The sequence below is a fragment of the Bos indicus genome, chromosome 15 (genome assembly GCF_029378745.1).
Source record: "Bos indicus isolate NIAB-ARS_2022 breed Sahiwal x Tharparkar chromosome 15, NIAB-ARS_B.indTharparkar_mat_pri_1.0, whole genome shotgun sequence".
Classification (NCBI taxonomy): Eukaryota; Metazoa; Chordata; class Mammalia; order Artiodactyla; family Bovidae; genus Bos; species Bos indicus.
Genome location: NC_091774.1, coordinates 30400215 through 30424300, shown reverse-complemented (window position 1 = coordinate 30424300; position 24086 = coordinate 30400215). Strand labels below are relative to the sequence as shown.

Sequence of the window (24086 nt, the reverse complement as noted above, 5' to 3'; positions counted from 1 at the left end):
CAGATTGACTCTTAAAGAGGGCCTGTCAGGAGGGCTGGCAGGCAGGACCCTCCTCCGGCACAGGAGGTTTGTCACTTCAGCTTCCTCCCTCTGGGGAGTCCTGTCTCCTCTTGGCCCCTTCTCTCCAGGGAGAGCCAGCCCCACCCCACCCCACACACACACATATGCGCACTCATCCCTAAGCAGTAATCTATGTACATCTTGCTGCCAAAAGAGTCTGAAGTAGTTTACAAGAATGCGTAAATAAGATTTAACGTACAAATGATTTATTTCATCAAAGCGAAAGAGTAGCGGGGCCCCATCTTCAGCCATACCAGTGAGAAGGCAGGTCCAGAAGGGACTGAAGGAAGCAGGCAGCAGAGCCACAGAGCTAGAGGTGAAGATGCCAGAGACAGAGAGCCAGAGAGGTGCAGAAGAGGGACCAGGAGGAAGCACTGGTCCCCAGCCAGCCACCTCCTAGTGTCCTGAGCCGGCCCACCAGACACCACACGGACCTGGGAAGAACGTCCCTTTTCTGAATCTGAAAAGATCAGAAACAAGATTCAGGGAGAAGAAAAGTAGAATAACAAAGAGAGATCAAAGGGGCAGTTTTAGTACTCAGAAAATTCACAAACTTAGCTCTGGGCTTGGGGGCAGCCAAAGCAGAAAGGAAAACAGTGACAACCCCCGCAGGGACCCTGAAGATGAATACTCAGCACTAGAAAACAAACATGCCCACCCAATTTGTCCCTTACCACTCCCACAACACCTTGGACAGGCCTGACACACTGTGGGTTCTCCATAAATACACTGAATAAGTGAATAAGTGAACATCAGTTTCTCAACACAGGCTAACGTTTTCCCAGTGCATAGGTCTAAGAGAAAAATTATTGTCTGTGGGCCATCCTAAGTGGGCCATGGAATACTCTTGGGGGGAATTCATTCATTCCTTCACTCACTCATTCACTCATTCGTTTACCCACTTACTTGTTCATTCATCCATTCACTTAAATCATTTATTCACTGACACATTTGTTCATTTATGCACTCATTCATTCACTCACACATTCATTCATTGAGACTCCACAACATTTATTGAGCCCTTCCTAGGGAGCACTACTCTGAGATGAATCTGTGAATGAAACATTAGTGTTTCCTGCCCTCAGGGAGCTTTTACTGTGTGAGCGTGGATAACTGAGTAACCAGCATGTTAGACGCTGGGGGGAAAATTCAAAGTACATTGTTGAGGGGTGGGGCTGAGTGACACTTGGGCAGAGACCTGAAGGAGGTGACAGTGAGCCAGGAGGACACCTGGGAAAGAAAAGGCACAGAGGCCCCGGGGAGCCTGCCGGCCTGTGTGCTCAGGCCGCTGGCACAGGTGAGCCAGGTACGGCCAGGTGGGCTCACAGCAGCTGTGCTGAGCACAGACTGCAGGGGACATGGGAGGGAGTGGAGACCAGGTGGAGGGGCATGGGCAGGGTGGCAGCTGACAGTCAAAGAGGCTGGATTTCAGCAGTACTGGGGGGCTTAGGGGGCAGGCACTCCTGATGGATCAGGTATGGGGGGTGAGGAAAGGAGGGGAGTGGGACGCCCCACCTGGCCCTCAAGGAGGGAGGGGGAGTTTGGTGCCAGACACAGCAATTCCCCCAGGGGCTCACGTCAGCAGGCACCCTCAACCCCAGTCCCAACACAGAAATGAAGAGCTGGCCACCAGCCTGAGAAAGGACCACAGTCTGCCCAAAGTCCTCCTGAGAGTAACTGCTTCCATCCCAGCTCCACACTCTGCCAGGACCCCCTGGCAGAGCACAGCGCATTCCTCTGTGACCTCAAGTGGACGAGATGAGACGGGCTGGGGGCTGGCCGGAGGGATGTGTGCTCCTGAACACCCACGCTGCTTCCTTTATCCACCTGCCTAGGCCTGGGAGGTGGGAAAAAGCCAACGACACCTGGTCTAGGAGGAAAATGAAGAAAGAAAAGATGAGGTAGAAATAGCAGGACTTGCTGGGTGCCAGGATCTGTGCCAGGCTCGGCCCTCATCCCCCATCCTGACAGCCACCCAGCCACACAGGGACAAGACTGTCATGCCAGCTGCAGCGCCCCTCCTCCCCCACACACACCCCAGGACACGTCTCCCTCGACCCCATGGGGCCCTGAGCCAGACGCTCCCTCCAGGCCTGGCCCCTCTGCCTGGCCCCTCTGCCGGCGCCGCCTCTCCAGCTCACTTACTCAGAAGGGCGGCTTCTTGCGCAGACTCTGGAGTCCACGATGGCACGGCGGGCAAGCTGAAGGCAGCGTGGACATCTGTGATGACGCCCTGGGTCAGGCCAGCGTGGCCCAGCTCTCCGGGTCCTAGAGCCGGTGAGAAGCAGGGAGGAGGGAGCGGGATGCTGGCAGGCGAAGCAAGGATGAAATATTGATGCTCGCGTCCTGGTAAAGCAGAGAACGCCGCTTGTCCATGAATAAAAGATGGGCCAGAGGAGCAGGCCGGGCAGCAGATTAATTAATCTAAGTGAGCGCTCTGCCTTGTGCCATGGGGGAGGGGGCAGAGGAGTAAAGAGCCCCGCAGTCCCGGGGAGGGGGGCCAGCAGAAGTCCTCTGTGCCAGGCAGGCAGCTGGTTTTAGCAAGGACACGAGCAGAGCATCTGTGCCAGGCCCAGATGGGCAGGGAGAGGGACAGAAGCAACCGGACCGTCCAGCACCGGCCTGGCCTCTCTGCCCCACACCCACGGGGGACCATGAGAGAAGGCAGCTCCCAGGGCAGGTGTGGGGTCTCTGAGGTTGGTTGTGGGGGAGAACCTGGGACTCCTTGGTCTTTCCTGCTGCCTCAATTTCTTCCTCGGGGAAGGGAGGGAAAAGGTCAGAGGCAGGAGGTCTAAGATTTGGCAGAGAAAGTTGGGCCCAGGCTGGCATCGCTCCGAGAGAGGTGGGCAGGGATGGAGGACCGTGAGGTCTAAGGCTGGGGAAAGGATTGGACGGTGCTATAGCTGTAACCACCCTTGGAAATGCTAAACCCAAGATCCCCGTAGCTTCTTCCCTTCAACATAAGGTGGAAAACGTGTTCATGGAGAGAGGGGCTTACACCTTCTCTGAGGTGGCGGCGGTGGCTTTACCAAGGATGGCGCTCACGACCTCCGGTTGTATTTGTCTTCCTGTTTGTGTCCTTCATTACAGTCCTCACCCCAGGGTCCTGCAGGAGAACGTTCCTTCTGGGATCTGAAGTGTCCTAACGACACCCCCAGGAGGAGCTCCCCAACCTGACGGTGGCTCCTCCCCCCACCCACCAGCCTCAGTGGAACCAGGGTGCCTCTTGCTGGGGTCGTCACCCTGGTCTGCTCTGTGTCTGCAGACAGCAGGACTGTCCCTGGAACTGTTCCCTGGGCAATTCATCATGAGCTGCCCGCTGACACCTCCTGTGCCCTGTCTCATATTTGTTATTTAAATTTTTTTTCACCTAGGTTTAGTCCTGTATCCTTCTGATCCCCATAGTGCCTCAAAGCTCTATACAGGCTCACCAGAGGCACATCACACAGATGTTAGAGTAAGTGAATGAACAACAACGGTCCGGCCACCTGCCCTCGTCCTGGTCTGATCTCCGTGCCTGGACCTCACACTCCTGCCTTTAAGACAGGAACTAGTCCTTACTGAGGGCACCTGTCTAAGTCAGCCCAGAACCAGGCAGGTGTTTTCCAAGCACCAAGGCAGGGCATATCTTCCCCACCATGAGGCAGGGCACATCTCTCCCATTGGACAGATGGTAAAACTGAGGCTCAGTTCTTGGCAAGGTCGTCCCACTGGCAAGTGGCAGAGCCAGGAATGGGCCCTGATCTCAGCCTAGGGTCCTTGCTTGTGTCTCCACATGCTGATGGTGAGACGCAGCAGGCACGCAGAGCAGAGGGGACTTCGCTTCACCGCGGGCCCCCCACCCTTTCCCTCCTCCTGCCCCACCCCCTTCCCCTGCCCCTGCAGCTGCTGAAGAGGGTGGGAGCTGGACGGAGCCCAAGTGTCAAGGCTCTGGAACTGCTGGACATATCCCATGGCCAAAAGCAGAGAGGAGACAGGTGGAGAAACCCCACCCCTCTCCCAGGACCCCCTGAATGATTCCCCAGGGTCTAACCACATCCACCCAGCTGCCAGAGCCTGGCTGCCAGATCCTGACACTTCACCACCACCTGGGGAGCTGAGGTTGGACCAGGGCTGGTGATCTTCATCACACCGGAAATAATCACAGGTTCACAGGAATCTTGACAGGGGACGAAAAGTGGCAGAAGAGACCTGGGAGCCACATTCATTGTCACACTCATTTTACCAAGGAAACAGGGGCATCTAAGGGAGTGAATTTCTGGAGGGAAAAAAAAAAGTAGCTGGGAAGCCAGGAGCTTGCCATTTCTGTGGTCACAGTGCCACCTGCTGGCAGTATCTGGCCTGGCTTGTAGGGGCTGTTCTTGTGCTTCAGGAATAACTTCCAGATCACTGGCATTTTTTTCATTCATTCACAGATATTTATTCAGCACCTATCGTGCAACAGGCATTGTTTTAGGGGCTGAGTGAATAGTAGCGAACAAAACAGATGAAATTCCCTGCCCTTACAGTGCTTACATTCTAGTGGTAGAAACAGTAAACAAAGCCAACACATAAATATTTATTGTTCTTCAGTCGCTCAGTCGTGTCCGACTCTTTGCAACACCATGGACTGCAGTGCGCCAGGCTTCCCTGTCCATCACCATCTCCTGGAGTTTACTCAAACTCACGTTCACTGAGTCAGTGGAAATATACACCATGCTAGAAGGGTGAGCATCAGGAGAAAAACAAATTAAGAAGCAGGTAGGCAGTGCCCTGGAGATTACGATTTTAGATAGAGTGGTCAGACATGACCCCTCTGAGGCAGTAACATTTTGAGTAAAGTCTGGAAGGAGATGAGGAAAGAGCCATGTAGATTTCTGAGCACGAACATTCCAGACAAGTGCAGAGGCCACACTGAGCCTGCAGCGTCTGGGGAACAGAAAAGACCAGTGAGGATTAAGTAGAGTATGCAGAGAATGGTAGGAGGTGAGACCAGATTCTGCAGGAGCTTGGAGGCCATTGCAATGGCGTTGACCTCACGAAGTGGGCTTCATTGCAAGTGTTGAGCTTAGGAATGGCACGACCCAGTTTCGATTTTAAAAGGACCTCACTGGGCCCTGTGTGGAGTCAAGGGTGGAAACAGAGACACTGATGAGGAAGCCACTGCAACCTCCAACAGCAAGTGGCCCGGGGGTAGTTGAGGCAGTGGGAGGGGTGGCAGGATTTGCTGGTGGGAGAGAGAGAAGCGCCACCTTTGACCCCAAGGTTTTGGCCTAAACTACAGAAAGAGTGGTACTGTCCTTACTGAGATGTGGGATTGGCCAGCTTGATGCGAGGAACTGGGAGCTTTGTTTGGAGCTTGTCCAGTCAGAATTGCCCATTAGACATCCAGGGAGAAGTTGGATAAGTGTCTTGAGCTCAAGGAAGAGTTCCTGCCTGGAGCTACAACAGAGTCATCAGCTCTTGCATGATATCAAAGTCACAAGACTAGATGAGATCTAAGAGAATAGAAAGAAAAGTGAGGGGCCAAGGTCTGAGCCCTGGACTAATGAGGTCAGGAAGATGCAGGGAAACGGAGAGAAGGCGACGAGGAGAGGGAACCTGAACTCTAGAATCCTGGGACCCAAGCCAAGAGAGAGGAAGGGGTGGGCTAATCCCCGAAAGGGCTGAGAAGGATCTACTGGATTCAGAAAGGCAGAGGGCACTGATGACCTAGAGAAGAATGGTTCTGGAAACGCATGGAGACAAAGGAGTGAGTGCAAGAAAGAATGATGGGAGAGAAACTGGGGACAAGTGAAGACCATTCTCTTGCAGCCTTTTGTTGGAAAAGGGAGGAGAGAGCTGGGAAGGTAGCTGGAGTTTTTTAAGGTGGGAAAGAATAAGAACCTGCATGGACGCTAGCAGGGGTGACCAGGGACAGAGAAAGAAGCCTGTTGCAGGAGACATAGGGAAGAATTATGGGAGCACTACTTTCCAACAGGTGAGAAGCGATGATATCTGGTTGTTCATCCCACTGAGGTACCACTTCACACACTTCACCTTTCGGCTAAGACCCGAAAGACAGTAATGTGTATCAGTGAGGATGTGTGTAAGCAGCTCTTTGTGGGAAACTTCCCTCAGCAGGAAGCCCTTTGTCTTGTCATTTAGCAAAACTATATTGTAACTAACTTTAAAAAAGAATTTTTGGCTGCACTACACCGCATGTGGGATCTTAGTTCCCCAACCAGGGATCAAACCCATGCCCTCTGCATTGGAAGTACTGAGTCTTAACCACTGGACCACTGGGACACCCCTGTAACTAACTTTTAAACCAAGCACCCCTATGCTCTACTCATTTGCAACCCAAGAAGACTTTTCAGATCTTTTAGTCACTCTATGCCTTGCCTAACTTATTGGTTCTTTCTGTAGATCAAAGAAGAAGAAATGAAGAATAAGTAAGTAACAGATGACAAGATCTCTCCCCTGGCTTCCCCTTCAGTGATCTCCTGAACTGTGGGACAAAATTGTGTGAACACAATAACATCTAGAGAAAGACCCCAAGGAGCTGACAAGCCTGCACACAGTGAAGAATGGTGACGACTCTGACCCCCAAATCGATGATTATCTAGATTACTTCCCTGTCTCCCTTTAAAAGCTTTTACAGCCAAGCAGAATCCTTGAAGGTAGTTTGCGGGGGCGGGGGGGGGGGGGTGTTCAGTCCACCATCTCGCCAGATTGCTGGCATTCTGATTAAAGGCAATTTTTTTTCATCTGTGAGTATTGATTTTGTAAGCAGTGAGCAACAGAACAGATCCAATTTGATAACATGTGGAGAAATTAAAATTCTTGTACATGGTTGGTGGGAATATAAAGTGATGCAGCTGCTTTGAAAACAGTTTGGCAATTCCTGAAAAAAGTTACACGTGGGTGATTCTAGTTAATAAAACTGTATTGTATATTCGGAATTTGCTTAGAGAGTTGATCATAAAAGTTCTCATCATAAGAAAAGAAATTTCATAACAGTGCTTGGTGATGGGTGTTAACTAGACTTGTTGTGGTGATTATTTCCCAATATGTACAAGTATTGAGTCACTATGTCATATACTTGAAACTAACATAATGATATATATCAATTATATCTCAATAAACAACAATTTTAAGTTAAACACAGAGCTACCATATGACCCAACAATCCCCCTTAGGTGTACCAAGAGAAATAAAGACATATGGCCGCCTTAAAATGAATACACAAAAGCTCATAGCAGCATTGCTCATAATAGCCAAAAAGTGGAAACCCAAATGTCCATCAACTAGTGAGTGAATAAACAAAGCATGGCACATCCATACAGTGGAATATTATCCGGTCATAAAAAGGAGTGAAGTACCGACACAGGCCTAACGTGGGTGAACCTTGACAACCTTATGCTCCGTGAAGAAAGCCAGACGTCAAAGCCAGAGATTGTATGGTTTCTGGCTCTATAACAGTCTATATTTCCGTCTATAACAGTCTATATTTCCGTCTATAACAGTCTATTTCTGGCTCTATAACTGGTGAATTTATGGACACGAGACTTTTCCATAAAATAGATTAGTGGTTACCAGGGGGCTGGAGGAGGGCAGGGTAGAGTGGGCAGTGACTGCTACTGGGCATGGGATTTATTTGGGGGTGATGAAAATGTTCTGGAATTAGGTAGTGGTGATGGTTTCATATCCACTCTGTGGACATGCTAAAAATATATATAAGCATTGAATTCACACTTTAAAAGGGTGAAGGTTTTGTTTTGTGATTTTTTCCTCAATAATAGCTTTTTTAAAAACAGATCTTGTTGTGCAGAGTAGAAGGGCTGCTTTGGCCACAGAAAAGAGGCAGAGGACTCAGGCACTCATGCAGGTGGGTGGATGGGTGTGGCGGTAGGTGACCATGGACATTCTCCCATTGCGGCTTCTAGTTTCTCAGTGAGACAGGAGGTGAGGTCATCAGCTGAGAGTGAGGAGGTGGGCTCCAGGAAGAGCAAAGGTGTTAAATGAAGAGAGAGGGAAAATGGATGGATTCGGGACATTGCAGGGCAGTGCCGAGGTCCGGTGAGGGAAGCAGAGGAGCACTATGGGTGTTGGGGAGACGGGGGAGCCCCGGCAGTCTTGAGAGTGTGGGGACCTGAGTCAGGGGCCCTGTGCTCCCCACATAACGTGGCTCTCCAGGTCCCTGAACACCCAGGTACACACATGGAGGTCTGCACCATCAAACCCTAAAGACGCCCACCCATCAGGCTTCATGATTTTCAATCCGTGTCTCTCACACCCTGGGTCTCATCCCTCTTCGGAAACCTAGCCTCAGAGACACTTGCACGTGGACACAAGATCTATGTACAGGATGTCTGCAGCAGCTTTGTTAGTAACAGTAAAAGACTGCAAACAGCCCGGATGTCCATTACTGGGGAAATGGTCAAATAAATTCTGGTCCATCTGTGCTATGAAAGCTCTGCAGTAATAGACGCTGGAGGGGCCTGTGTGTTCGACAGGGAAGGAAGCAAAGAGGCAACATCGCTAGGTGGGAAACAGTTGCAGAACAATGAGTGTAATATTATGTAATTTTCTTTCCTTTTTTTAAAAACAAAAGCGGTATTTATAAGTGTATACATAGGTTATTAAAAGATATAAAAGATCTAGAAAGGATGCAATTTACATTGTTAATGGTGTGTAATCTTGAGGGGTAGGTTTTGGGAAAAGAGTTGAGGAAGGTTTCAGGGATTGAAAGGGTTTTAGAGGGGGGCCTAGATGCTTTTGTAATTTAAAAGGGAAAGATCTGGGACTACCCTGGTGGTCCAATGGCCAAGACTCCACACTCCCAATGCAGGGGTCTCCAGGTTCAATTTCTGGTCAGGGAACTAGAACCCACGGGCCACAACTAAGGCTCCCTCAGGCCGCAACAAAGACTGAAGATCCCAGGTGCTGGAACTAAGACCCAGAACAGCCAAACAAATAGATAAAAATATCAAAAATAAGTCAAAATAGAAAGGAAAGAACAGCCGAGCCCTCCACCCCATCCCTGACTCCGTTCTCGCTCTGGGCCAGAGAGTGCTGTGAGGCCAGCAACCCCCAGTCCAGTCAACTATGCCCTGCTTGCCCCTGGAGGCAGACACCGGGCCTGGCCAGAGCACAGTGGGTCTGGGCCAGCCTTCCCTCTGCCCAGCCATCCCACCTCCAGCTCCCAGCCTCCCCCTGCCTCCCCACACCACACAACTGTTCCCCTCCAGCTACTTCCCGGGGGCTAGGTACAAAAGGCCATGGGAGAAGCTGCCACAATGATACCAGGCACTTACATAGCACTCAACTGTGTACACAGGCTCTGTTCTAAACACTTCATAAATGAACTCCCAACAACCCGACGGGTTCCATACGCTGATATTACTATTTTCACTTTGTAGCAGATTTTTAAACACAAACCAGAAGAACCAGGAAAGACTAAGTCCCTTGCCCCACGTGTTATGGCCCACTGACCTGAGAGAGATGCCCCCCCTGGCAGGGTCCAAGCCAGTCTCCTCCTCCGGCTTCCCTCCCCCACAGCTCAGGTCCCGTGAGCAGGCTGTGTACCTTCCAGGGTGAGGCTAGGGTTTCCTCTTCCCAGAACCCCGCCCTGTACACATCTGGCACACAGGAAGCCCTCACGGCGTTTGTTGAATTAATTGCTCTGTCCTCCCATCCCCCACTCCACCGTGGCCCCGTGGGCTGTGCTTTTCCTTCTGGGCCTTGAGTGTGTGTGTGTGTGTGTGTGTGTGTGTGTGTGTGTGTGTGTGTGTTAGTCGCTCCGTTGTTTCCAACTCTTTGTGAAGCCATAGACTATAGTCGACCAGGCTCCTCTGTCCATGGGATTTCCCAGGCAAGAATACTGGAGTGAGTTGCCATGCCCTTCTCCAGGGGGATCTTCCCGAGCCAGGGATCAAACCCGGGTCTCCTGCATTGCAGGCAGATATTTTTACCATTGGTTTCCTCATCTATAAAGTGAAGGGATGCACTCAATGGCGTCCGACACGACTTCAGGACCAGAATTAAGGTAAAGCCAGTGCTCATCCCGGCAGGGTAACTGTCAGTGATGGGACATTGAGGGCCAAGGTGGGAAGTAGAAGCGCTTCCTGGACACCAGCCCTCCTGGCCCTTCAGAACCTGGGAATGTGGTCTCACCCACCCACAAGAATAGACACCTCACCCAATGTTGCCCAGTCGACACAGCTCCAGAAAACGGCAGCCCACACCCTGCTCCATGGGCTCCGCAGGGGACACCCTGCCCAGTTTTGTGGAAGGTGAGGAGCTGCTGTCCCAGAGTCAAAAGTCCTGGCGCCCAGGCAGCCTGCCGTAGGTGGAGGAGAGCACACGGCACGTGAGCGGCACGTGCTGGCTGCATGCAGCACCTCTGGCCAGGTGAGCCGGGCTGGAACTCACAGATGTGGGGGAGGGGACCGAGCCGTCTCCAGTCTCCTCGGGCTGTGGAAGCCCAGGGCCGCCCTCCTACAGTCCTTGTGCATCCAGCCGGCAAGCGCCAGGACGACAACCTGGGGGACAGAGAGCCCATTGAGGGAGGCCGGAGGGGCCCCGGCGCTGCTGTGTGCAGGCGCTTTGGCACGTCCGCTCAGAGTGCCCCGCAGGAACTGGCCACCTCATTCCTCAACTGAGGAGCCTGAGGCCTAGAGAGGCCAGAGGCAGGGCCTGGATCACCAGCTGGGACTGAAGTCAACTCCCGGGTCCAAACCCCACGCCCCTCCTCCTACCATCACTCCTGAGTGAGCCAGGATCCTGAGCCGGGACTCGGATGCAGCCGCCGGCCCTGTCCACCCCAGCCCTGGGCTTCCAGCCTCAGCCTGGAACCGACCCTTGATCTGAGTGGCCTCAGATCTGTGATCCAATGGGTCCTGGGCTCGATTCCACCATGGATTCACTGTCAGCACCTGAGCTCCCAGACAGTACATCCCCCGAAACCCCCACTGCCCCCCATCATTCGTAACTGCTCCATACTTCTTAACAGAGCCTCCCAGTTCCATCACTCAGGGTCACAGAGCCAGACAACGGCAGGCCTCAGCCCTCACAAGAGGTCCAGGTAGACCATCAGAAATAAACAGGGGACTTCCCTGGTGGTCCAATGGTTAAGAACCTGCCTGCCAAAGCAGGAGACATAGGTTCGATCCCTGGTCCAGGAAGATCCCACATGCTGCAGAGCGACTAAGCCTGTGCACCACAACTATTGAGCCTGTGCTCCAGAGCCTGTTCCACAACTAGAGAAAGCCCACGCAGCAACAAAGACCCAGCGCAGAGAAAAATAAATAAATCTTTTTTTTTTTTTTTTAATGTAACAAACTGGGGAAGGAGGGTGGCTCTGCTTCCTCCATGCACAAGAGGTAACTCTCTGAGTGTTTCCTTTTCCCTTCCCTGGGATAGATTTTTAAGCTCTCCAGGGAATAGCTGGGCCCTGACACTCTCGCTAGGTACCATGGAGGTCTATGGTCCCAGGGACAACTCCAGGCTACAGGTGGACCCATAACCAAGGTGAGAACCCCAGGTAAGCTCTCCCTATGCCCATTCATGCCACACAACCACACCGAGACATGGCCACTCAGTCTACAAAGTGCCCTGGCGCCCCCTCCTCCACCCATCCACCCTAGTCCTGGGCTGCACACAGGTGGCCCCCACCCCCAATAGTGCCAACTCAGAGGACTCAACAGACACCTAACGGTGAGCAGCCCTTCCCCACCGCCTGCCTGGAGCCTGCTCCTGGGCCAGAAGCCAGACAGATTTTCCTGGAACTTCTGTGGCCTCCGGCACCAACATACGGAGAAACCTGGGGGAAGAAAGGTCAGAATAGAAACAGGCAGAACAAGCAGGGGCTGTGGGGAGTAGGGAGGTACCGTGTGGATCATCCCTGCCCACCCCCAGCCCTGTCTCTGCCACTTGCTGCTTCCCTGCGCAGGCACATGAAAGCTCCTACCCACCCCTCCCCAGAACCGACACACAAGTCAGGGAGACAGAACTGCATCCAGGTTACATTAAACCAAGTAGAGGATGGTACCTTAGCACAGACGAAGGCCTCATCTCAGACACTGTGAATCCAGGAGGACTTCCTGAAGGAAGTGCTTTCTAATGCCTCGAGGGAAAGACTGCTCCAAAGAAAAAGTTTGTGCAAAGGCCCTGAGGCCATAGAAAGTGTGGTGAGGACTGAGGAGAGATGGAAGGCTCTGCATACAGCTGGCAGCTAGAGCAGCCCTGCTCCACACTGGCAGCCAGCAGCTTGCTTGTTCTGCTTCTTAGACATCCGCAGGAATGCACCCAGCCTCCCACTGGCCCAAAATATGAGCATATTTTGGAAAATCTCTTGTCACAGTCTTCAGCCCAGCCGGAGACTCCTCTGACCTCCGGCATCCTCTCTGAGGCCACTGCTGGGTGGGACCTTGATCCTCATCCCTCCAGGAGTTCCTGACTCATCCTGGAAAAAGCTAAAAAGCCCAGTCTTCTCAAGAATCGGTCTGGCTCTGGGGGGAGGGCAGCCATGACCCCAGCTCCAGGACATACAGACAGTGGAGGGGGGCAGGGAGCAAGTTAGAGACAGGAGAAGATGCAGAAACACAGACCGGGGCACAGAGACTGATGGGAAGAGAGACGGGAGGTGCTGACCACAGACACAGAGATGACAGCCCAAGGGAGCAGGACAGATATACAGCAGGCAGCGACGGCTCACGTAAGCCAGAAACAAAGGGACACTCTTAGGTACACAGGAAAAGCTGCCAAAGACAGCCAAGGACCACAAAGTCAGCTGATCAGCTGATCTGGAGGCAGCCTATGGGCCTCAGAAGAGGTTGGGTGGGGTGTCAGAAGGCAGCTCCCAATTCCGGGATGGGTCCACTGACTGCACTTGCAGAATAGACCATGAGGGGGCGGTGTTGCTCCAGCCACTGCCCTTCAGCCAGGAGCCTGGCCTCCCCAAAGACAAAGGCAAACTCCTTCCATCAGAAGCAGCAGAGGTGGGCCCAGGCTCACTGAAGGGGTAAGAGACACGGATGAGGGAACCTAGAGCATTCACACCTGGCCTGGAGACCCCGCCTCATCCCAGCATCTCCTCAGACCCGCCCCTTCCCTCCACATTCCCCATCACCAGCCTCATTCTACCTTTCCGGTCTCCTGCCTTGCAGGCCCAGAGCATAGAAGGGCAGAGCCAGGAGGGGCTGGCCACCTTCTCTGCCCTTTCTGTAAAGGACATGACAGCCACTAGGTCTGAGGACTGCCCTTGGATCCTGCCACAGGACCCGGTCCCTTCCTTCACATCTTCCCTTGAAGGCTCTTGGATTCAGAGCATTCCTCACAAAAGCACAGAGGTCTTGGCTGAGCCAACACTTTCCAGCAGACCGCAGTGCTGAAAACACAACTGCAAGCTTGGGCCACATTAATAGAACATAATGTCCAGTGGAGGACAGCAGTCAGCAGCGATGAAGTCCAGGCCTCTGGTCACTTCTCTTGAAGGGATGTCAGCAAACCAACGTGACCCAGGAGGAAGACCACTGTGAAAACATGCTACACATTCAAGATCCATCAGGGAGCATCAACACCGAGTCAGACACTTGATATATTAAGTGTTATATATTAAGTGACATATTAAGTGTTTATTATATCTTTACAGCAACTTGCATCATCATATCCACTTTACAGACAGGAAAACTCAGAAAAGCTCTTCTTCCAATGACTATCCTGTATGTGTGTGTGTGTGTGAGTGTGAGTGTGCTCAGTCGTGTGCAACTCTTTGCAACCCCATGGACTGCAGACTGCCAGGCTCCTCTGTCCATGGAATTTCCCAGGCAAGAATACTCGAGTGGTTGCCATTTCCTCCTCCAGGGGATCTTCCCGACCCAGGGATCAAACCCTCAACTCGTGCGTCTCCTGTGTCTCCTTCATTAGCAGACAGATTCTTTACCACCAGCACCCCTATCCTGTAGGTGTGGTATTTCTCAAAGCTCCATTTCCGGCCTCTCTTCTCCTTCATACATATTTCCTGAGTGGTCACATTTGATCCCATAACCTAGACTTTGTTCTCAAGTTAAGTCGTTTACCAAGATCATTCTCCCAGATTCCAGATCAGTCTATCCACTGGCCTTCTCATCTCCTCCTGGATGTCTTCAGGGACCTAGCCTTCTACGTGCCCAACGCTGACTCCTGATCTTCGTGGTCTGTTCTCCTGAGTCCAGCACTGTAGGGCAGCCAAGCTCCCTGCCTCAGTGGGCCAGCAGAGGGTGTCTACAGGTCAGCCAAGGCCTTGTGAGGGCGAGGGAGGTTCACGATGGAGTACTGCTGAGCACCAGTGAGCACTGCAGTCTCTTTCCTCCCCTTCAACCCCGCCCACCCCATGGTCCTCCTTTGGTCGCTGCGGTCTCTCTTCCCTCCATCTCTGGGGAAATGGAAAACAGCCTTGCGAGTGAGGGATGGAAGGGGATTTTGAGCACAAGCGGGAGAGGGGGAAGGAAACGCACCACAGGGAAACACCGGACCCTTTGTTGGAGCGATTCTGCCCCACAGCCATCTGGGGCTGGGGTTTGGCCCAGCAGGAGCAGCAAAAGGGCAAAGTGGTAAGAGAATTTACAGTGAGAAAGTTGTTGTGCAGTCGCTCAGTCATGTCTGATTCTCTGCGACCCCATGGACTGCAGCACGCCAGGTTCCTCCGTCCTTCACTGTCTCCTGGAGTTTGCTCAGACTCATGGCGATTGAGTCCGTGATGCCATCCAACCATCTCCTCTGTCATCCCCTTCTCCTCTTGCCCAGTGAGCAAGAGGATGATAGAAATAATGTCATCCAAGCAGACTAGAAAGGAAAATGCAGACAAGGGAGAATTGAGGAGACAGAGTTCTAATGACATCAAAAAAAAAAAAAAAAAAACCCTCTTGTGGAAGGAGCTGATAGCAGGCCAGACGGGATGGCTGCAAGGTCACACAGTCTTAGTACAGAAGGGCTTGGAGGGAGAGGGAGGGAGCAGGGCGGGGCTATTGAGCCCGGGCAGGATGGGGGCCGTTCCCACTGGAGATCCTGGATGCTCTGGGTTTTCCCAAGCCACTGCCCCAGTCAGAAGAGGCAGGGAGGGGCCAGGATAGAGCAAAGCTGGCTGATGGGAGGGACCCAGGGGACTGAAGACCTCTGGCATCATGACAGGCCCTCAGGTTCAGGGTCTAGGAGCCTGAGTTAGGAAGTGGAGTGGGCTGGGCTGTCTAGTCCGGGAGCAGGCTGTTGCAGACCCAGCTGTGGGTAAGAGAGAGACAGAGGTAGAGACCAGTCAGTTTTCCTGGGGAGGGGCTGGGTCACTTAACACAGCAAGTGTCAGAGAGTCGGGAGGGAGAAGGGCCAGGCACGGATGGGAGGTGGGGGTCCAGACTCCACACGGGGCAATCTCCAGGTGGATGTCAGGGGAGAGGCCCTCCAGGATGAATCACATGGGTGTAGCGGGTGCCCTTTCTGCAGGAATGCTTTCTCAAGTCATTCAAAGGCATGTTGCAGCCTCAGAGATGTTAGGAGCCAGGGGCTGAATATTTGGATACTGTGTCCAGTCTAGAACCTGTGGGGAGGGTTTGGTTGTCTTCCTGCTGTGTCTGCCAAGGCCCAAGGGAAGGTGCTGCCAGGAACAAGTGTGGCAAATTTTCCCAGCTTGATTCCTCTTCCCTGTCACTGAGCACCTCCCCTTAAAGTCCCCTGGTCCAGAATTATTTGTGAGCTCTACTGTTTGCAGCATCACTGACTCAGTGGACATGAGTTTGAGCAAACTCTGGGAGACAGTGAAGGACAGGGAAGCCTGGCATGCTGCAGTCCATGGGATCACCGAGTCAGACATGACTTAGCGACAGAATAGCAACCGTATGCCTGACACCAGGCAGCATGCTGGGAGTACACAGGCAAATAAACAATAGCCCTTGTTCTTGAGATGCTTGCGGTCCTACAGGGTAGGCCTTCCACCTTCTCACCTGGCACCGACCAGGTGGGAGACAGCGTAGGTGCTCCCAGTCTTTGCACAAGCGGTTCCCCTTGCTTGGAATGCCCTCCCCTCCCCACTCCCTCACATCCCTCCCACACATCTCACCTGCTTAATCAGCTCCTCTGCGAGTAACATCAGCTTTGATGTCCCTCAATCTGGGAAGACTTCCTGGCATGCCCAGTTATGAGCGCCACTTCCCCACTCCCACTCCCCTTCCCCCCCACCACCGCAACTCCCCTGCCTTAGCTGAAGTTGTAAAGATGTGGTGCAGTTGTGGTTTGACGGTGCGACCTCCAGAGTCAGAGTCCAGAGGTGGCCTTCGAATCTTGGCGTCTTCACTGACCAGCTGAGGATGCCTGGGTAACTTACTTGACTTCTGTAAGTATAAGTTTCCCCATCTGTTAGATGGAGGAGGAAGGGATTTGTTTTGGTTTTTCTTCTATTTTTTTCAGCTTTTTTTTTTCAATTAAGATTTTTCTGATGTGGACCAGTTTGAGCATTCTTTGGCATTGCCTTTGTTTGGGATTGGAATGAAATCCCAAAGAAACTTTTCCAGTCCTGTGGCCACTGCTGAGTTTTCCAAATTTGTTGGCATATTGAATGCAGCACTTTCACAGCATCATCTTTCAGGATTTGAAATAGCTCAACTGGAACTCCATCACCTCCACTAGCTTTGTTTGTAGTGATGCTTTCTAAGGCCCACTTGACTTCACATTCCAGGATGTCTGGCTCTAGGTGAGTGATCACACCATCAAGATTATCTTGGTCGTGAAGATCTTTCCAATGCTATAAAGAGCAATATTGCATAGGAACCTGGAATGTTAGGTCCATGAATCAAGGCAAATTGGAAGTGGTCAAACAGGAGATGGCAAGAGTGAACGTCGACATTCTAGGAATCAACGAACTAAAATGGACTGGAATGGGTGAATTTAACTCAGATGACCATTATATCTACTACTGCGGGCAGGAATCCCTTAGAAGAAATGGAGTAGCCGTGACATCTCTGCATACCCCAAACCCCAATGTGTGGACACCCAAGTAACAAATACCCTTTGTCACCCTAAGATCAGAAAAGCCATACCTGGAAATTCTATCCTGCGCACAGGGTCATCTGGAAATGAAAGCGTTAGCCCAGGGCCCAGCACAGAGTCGGTGCTCGGTGGTGGTGATGATGGTGGTGATCAGAACGCAGCACAGGTGTAAGAAGTCTCAGACAGGACCCTTGCTGTGCATCCCATGCCTTGGGCTCCCCTGGGGTGAAGGGCCAGGGTGGTGAAAGGCTGCACTCACTAAGTCTCCCCATCCTGCTCCTCTCAGCACCACCCCCGCCAAGCCTGGGCACATGGAGATGCCTCCGCAGTGGTCATAAAGGTGGGGGGGTGGAGACCCGCCCACAAGGCCAGCCCAGGCAAGGCTGGGGGTGGGATCAGGAGCTGTGAGCCAGCGCCCCAGTGAGGGACAGTTTATGGTGGCATTGGTTAAAAGCACAGCACTGAGCCAGACTGTATGGATTCGACCCTCTGTGTGACCTCAGGCAGCCACCCTAAGCTGTATCTCCGTCTTCCCCCAGTAAAACGGGGATGAGATCAGAACCACTTCCTAGGGTTGAGGGGGAGTTAGAAGAGGCCAGAAGACGCCGGAGTCAGGAGAAGGCAGCAGACAGACGATGAACCCGAAGAGAAGCAGCCAGTTGCAGATGCTGGGTTTGGGTTTCGCAGGAGAAGAGCATGCCTAGCCCGGGAGCTGGGCTGCCCCAGCCGCCGCCTCAGGACCGCTGCCTCCAGCCTGCTCCGGGATTCCTCCGCCCTCAGCCCTGCAGCCCACCTACCCCTCCTTCCTACCTCGAACTCCTTCTGACCTCGATCTCTTGCCATACATCATTCACGCTTCTGCACAAACATCACCTCCTGGGAGAGGCTACCCTAAAGGTCCTCCTCACCTGGGCCTTTCTGATAATTCTGTCTCAGACCGTCGGAGCATTTAATCACAGGAAAATCCTCCCGTAATGTTCATTCAGACATAGCGCAGTTGGGGGTTTCCTCTTGCCTCCCAGCTACCACTCCTGGCGAACAAGGCAATACTCAAGCTTACGTCCTTGGGAACAACACGTCCAGGAAGCACAGCCTGTTCGGGACTTTCTCACTTCAGTGCCAGTTCAGTTATGCATACAATAAGTTGTACTATTTTACTTTTTGAGATAGGAAAATGACTCATTTTTTAAAAAACGTTTTACTGGAAGAAAATTGCTTTACAATATTGCGTTGGTTTCTGCCATACATCAGCATGAATCAGCTACAGGTATACATGTGCCCCTCCCTCTTAAACCTCCCTTCCATCTCCCACCCCAGCCCACCCCTCTAGGTTGTCACAGAGCACATGTCTAGTTGAATCAGGCCAGATCATGACGTTGTTTTTTTCGTTTTTTCTCCGGTTATCTATTTATCTATTTTTGGCTGCACTGGGTCTTGGCTGCTGCTCTTGGGCTTTCTCTAGTTGTGGCAAGTGGGGGCTACTCTTTGTCGTGGTGCTCAAGCTTATTGTGGTTTCTTTCGTTGAGGACTACAGGCTCTAGGTGTGCGGGCTTCAGTAGTTGCGCTCGCAGGCTCAGTAGCTGTGGTGATGGGCTTAGTTATTCCGCGGCAGGTGGGACCTTCCCAAACTAAGGATCGAACCCGAGTCCCCTGCATTGGCAGGAAGATTCTTAACCACTGGACCACCAGGGAAGCCCATCTGCTTTTAAAATTCAATGTTGGCTTTATTTCCACTTGCAAAACAAAAATGACGTCTCCAAACTAAAAATGGCATTTACTTTGTATTCATTTACTTTGAAAGTCATTTAATATGTCTTTTTAAATTATTTCATACAGGACATCTATTAAAGCTCTGGATTGGGCTACCCAGCTGAGAGCAGTGCCACAGCTCAGAATTTTTTATAAGCATAGGTACTACATTTTAGGGTTTCCCCGGTGGCTTAGCAGTAAAGAATTGCCTGCAATGCAGGAGACAAAAGAGATGTGGTTCAGCCCCTGGGTCGGGAAGATCCCCTGGAGGAGGGCATGGCAACCCACTCCAGTATTCTTGCCTGGAGAATCCCATGGACAGAGGAGCCTGGTGGGCTATAGACCATGGGGTCTATAGACATGACTGAGCATGGCACAGCACTACACTTTAAAAATTATTTTATACAGAACTTCTTTTAGGACAGTGACTATCTAAGCCCTCCTTTTCTTCTTTCCCCCCCAAGGAGTAGAGGAGAGATCATTCTTTTGTGAACTCTTTTTGTAAAAAGTAAGAGAGAGAGATGGGAAGGTAGCTGGAAGGGGAATTGGGTCAAGAGAGGTTTGGGAGTCTCTGCTTCTGTAAAGGTCTTTTTCATTTTCTCAAGTTGGGCTCCCTCCCACCCGCCACCCCATCCCACCCCTCTAGGTTGTCACAGACCATGCCTAACACATAGCAAATGCTTTTATAAGCCATTTCCTCTTATTATGACTGCATTAGTCCAGAGGAGAGATGATGTAAGCTTTGAAAGGTAACAGTGAAATTATTTCTGTGGAAGACTGCAGCTGTAAGAGGCTGCAGAGTTAAAAGGTTTTACTGAAGACACAAAAGCTTGGAGAGAAGCAGGCAAGAGTGCCAGTTGGGAGGTGGATGGGAGAGGTTGGTATGTGAAATGAAGTAATCATGGTCGACGCCAGCCCTCTCCTGTGATCACAGGATTTCAGGAAGCCCAAAGAGAAAGACCATGACCTCTCTCACTCCCTGGGGAAGCTGGCTCCACAGCTGAACTGCTAGGAGCTCTGCTCTATTCTCACCAGGAGCACTGAGGATAGGCCAGGCTTCCTCAGCCCCACACCATCCTTACTGTGATTTATGAAGAAGACAAACCCAGGAAGGAAGCTTCAATCAAGGACCAGCCAAGAAACATAATCATTTAATGGATTAAACTCTATTTGGATGATGGTTTCAGGGTTTTTCCATCACATTTGTATCTTGATTCCAATAGTATGTCTTTGATGGAAGCCTCAATAAATAGGTGTCTCTGGTGGTGAGGCGAAGGGATGAATAGTCTGGTTTCTGAACAATTTGAGAAATAAATTAGAATAATTAAAAAAGAACCTAACAGAATGTGACAGTGGAGACCTTGTCCTCATGGAGGACCTCATGACCTTAGGCTGCTGCCAGAGAGAACACTCCAAAGGAAGAGAGCTGCAGGAGGGTCACAAATCGAGCTTCCTGCTACCATCTGTGTTTATGTCTTCAGTTCAGTTCAGTTCAGTCACTCAGTCATGTCCGACTCTTTGTGACCCCATGAATCGCAGCACGCCAGGCCTCCCTGTCCATCACCAACTCCCGGAGTTCACTCAAATTCAACGTCCATCGAGTCGGTGATGCCCTCCTGCCATCTCATCCTCTGTCACCCCCTTCTCCTCTTGCCCCCAATCCCTCCCAGCATCACAGTCTTTTCCAATGAGTCAACTCTTCGCATCAGGTGGCCAAAGTACTGGAGTTTCAGCTTTAGCATCATTCCTTCCAGTGAACACCCAGGACTGATCTCCTTTAGAATGGACTGGTTGGATCTCCTTGCAGTTCAAGGGACTCTCAAGAGTCTTCTCCAACACCACAGTTCAGTCTTATAGGAGTTTATTTGCTCTTGTCTGATGAAGTTATCCCTTGCATCCCCCAAGGTAAAGTGATGTCTGAGGACAGAGAAGGTGGAAACAGGTGACCCCTGTCAGGTGTGAAGGGTCAGGATAGAGCTCTGGGCAGGTTGAGGTCCTCAAGCTGGCACAGGGATTGGTTTCATGTTACATTCTGTGTTTTGTTTTGTTTTTCCCCTTCATCATCCCTGAACTTTGTGCAATGTTTTGTTAAATGCCCCAATCTTGACTCAGCTGTGTTTTAGGAAATTGAGGCAATGATCGGGATCAGCCACCTAGAGCCAGTGGGGAGTGGCCTTTGGCTATTTAGTGAGAGCCAAAGGGAACAGAATCCCAGGGGGACACTGAGACTTCAGAAGCCATTCTTGATCTAGAAGTGGAAGTTTCGCTCTACATGGCTAACCCTGGAGAACTAGGCCTTGAATTTGTTCTGAGTCAGCCACACCCTATACAGAAAATCTACCGGCATTCAGATCTGCTCCCTGGCTTTCCCCCACCAGGAGATCTCCCTAGGGGTCATGTCACGCAGAGCCTTCTTGCACTCTGCACTTCTGGAGGTACAGGCAGACACCCTGCCCCCTCCAGGTTCTCCATTAGTAGGAAAATCCTCCCATATTTCCTTCAGCCCAGCTCCACTCTGCCTGGAGAGCAAGACCTGCAGACACCCTAATGTGATGGTGAGTGAACACGTTCCCTCCAGGCAGCTCTCCCATGGGGGGACCGTGTCTATCAACAAGGTTACTGTGTATGTGAACTGGACTTTCCACAGACCCCCACTAGGCAAACAGAGATGTGTCTCTTTCCAAAAAAGGAGGGCAAAGGAGCAGTTCTGGGAGTGGGAAAAGAAGTAAGCAAGGCTTAGTTCTTATTACCTCAGGCTGTGGTTTTAATTCCATTCTCTCTTTATGCCTCTACCCCACCCCCAGTTTATTAAGGGCTCCAGATTAAATATACAAGATGTACTTGTAATGTGGAGACCCTGGATCAGTCTCCAGAGACTGTCAGGGGAAAGAAAACCACAAATTGAGAAACAGAGAAAAAGCAGTCTGTGACCATGTACTTTCAGGATCTCCTTAGTCAGTGAATTATTTAATAGGATAAATGGAAGAGGAGGAGTTGCTATATCAACTGGGTGCCTGCAGCTCTGAAATCAGCCTTCAAAACACCCTGTTTGCCAGTAGAGCACATTTTCTGTGGGCCCCACACCCATCTGTGAACCTTTCTGGAAAGGCAAAGAAGTGTAGAGAATGTGCCTTTATAGTGCATTGAGGAGTTGCAAGCTGGAGGGTCCTTAAGTCACTGAGTCTTTAGATAAGGAGTTGATGCCCTGTATGCTTAGCTCCTGATTGAGAGATGCATCCAGGGCGTTAACAAAAGAGCTCTGATGGGACTTCCTGGTGGTCCAGGGTTAAGAACCTGCCTGCCAATGCAGGGGACACAGGCTTGATCCCTGGTCCAGGAAGATTTCACATGCTGCGGGGCAGCGAATCCTGTGTGCCACAACTACTGAGCCCCCATGCTGCAACTACTGAACCCTGCGTGTCCTAGAGCTCATGCAGCAATAGAAGCCACTGCAATGAGAAGCCCACATGCAATAATAAAGACAAGGGGCAGCTAAAAATAAATTAATTAATTTAAAAAAAAGAAAGAAAGAAAGAGTTCTGATAATGTACCATAGAAAAAAGTATCTCTGGGACTTTTCTGGAAGTCAAGTGGCTACGTTTCCGTACTCCCAATGCAGGTTTGATCCCTGGTGTGGGCTCCAAAATCACTGCAGATGGTGACTGCAGCCATGAAATTAAAAGACGCTTACTCCTTGGAAGGAAAGTTATGACCAACCTAGATAGCATATTCAAAAGCAGAGACATTACTTTGCCAACAAAGGTCCGTCTAGTCAAGGCTATGGTTTTTCCTGTGGTCATGTATGGATGTGAGAGTTGGACTGTGAAGAAGGCTGAGTGCCGAAGAATTGATGCTTTTGAACTGTGGCGTTGGGAAGACTCTTGAGAGTCCCTTGGACTGCAAGGAGATCCAACCAGTCCATTCTGAAGGAGATCAGCCCTGGGATTTCTTTGGAAGGAATGATGCTAAAGCTGAAACTCCAGTACTTTGGCCACCTCATGCGAAGAGTTGACTCATTGGAAAAGACTCTGATGCTTGGAGGGATTGGGGGCAGGAGGAGAAGGGGACGACAGAGGATGAGATGGCTGGATGGCATCACTGACTCGATGGACATGAGTCTGAGTGAACTCCGGGAGTTGGTGATGGACAGGGAGGCCTGGCGTGCTGCGATTCATGGGGTCTCAAAGAGTTGGACACGACTGAGCGACTGATCTGATCTGATCTGATCTGAAGGAACTAAGATCTCGCATGCCACACAACAAGGACGTCAAGAAAAAAATTATGTTTCTCCCCAGGGTTTAAGCAGGGCCATCAACTGAATAAAGGGCCCCTGGTACCTAGCAGAGTATGAAACATACATTAGCATTCAGTAAACCTGTAGATTAATGGTTGCAGAATGGATGGATGGATGGTGTGCGGATGGGTGGATGGATGGATGGCGGTGAGTGTCAGTCATAAGTGTACTGTCCAGTTTGCAGAGCCCCCACCCTGCTCTGCTGCACATTCTGCCTGCCTCGCCCATTTAACGGTTTCTGTCTATTCGATCCCCAGTGTATGTGAGCCACTTGCACAAATCCAGTACCCTTACTCTACTGATGAGGAAGCCAAGGCCCAGAGTGGAAATAACCTAAGTTCAAACAACAAGTTATCAGCAGAGCCAGGACAGGAGCCTCAGTACTACTGGTTTGTGTGTTAGTATGTAGCCTGGTGGGTATTTTAAATATTATTGAATGCACGCATATGTGAATTAATTAAACTTTCATTTTCCCAACTGCCTTGAAGTTGGTCCCACTGCGCTGTAGTGTCATTTTAGCTCTACTCTCCATCCCCACTCAAAGCATCATCCCGGGCTGCTCTCCCTGGACCAGAACTTGCCTGCCAATCTCTTCGCCCTAGTCCCACTGAGACGGGGTAACTGTACTTGCCGTTCCAACAGTCCTATTTTCTACCGTCAAGCCCACATGTAAGGGATTTTCTACTTTTTGGCTGCACAGCACCTTTCTCCCCTGCTTTGGTAATCATCTCTCAGTGTTCCTTTCCCCCATTGTCCATATGTGGGCTTTTCCCTGGAGCTGATGGTCATTCTGTTCCCAGAGATGAGAGGCGAGGGAAGAGGCTGGTTGGCTTAAACCAAGCCACAGACCCTAGGGAGTCCCTCGGGTCTGGCTCTGCTCCATTTAAAGTCAATGAGTCTGGAGCAGGCAGTCACTGGCCCTCCAGAAAAGAAATTCCCTGGAAGTTGCTCACCACCACTTGGGGGTCATGATGAGAATCTTTATCTGAAAATGGAGCCAACAAAG

The 24086-nt window shown here is 51.2% G+C and overlaps 1 long non-coding RNA gene across 1 annotated transcript in view; it reads right to left on the bottom strand.

The window, feature by feature from the left end:
- Positions 1–249: 249 nt before the first annotated feature.
- Positions 250–24086, bottom strand: part of LOC109569439 (uncharacterized) — a 101942-nt gene continuing 78105 nt past the window's right edge. Inside the window, exons 4-7 of the long non-coding RNA XR_011570838.1 lie at positions 3090–3166; positions 2206–2406; positions 1638–1930; positions 250–520 (exon numbers count right to left, since the gene is read on the bottom strand). This is a non-coding gene — a long non-coding RNA (uncharacterized lncRNA). The remainder of the gene's footprint in view (positions 521–1637; positions 1931–2205; positions 2407–3089; positions 3167–24086) is intronic.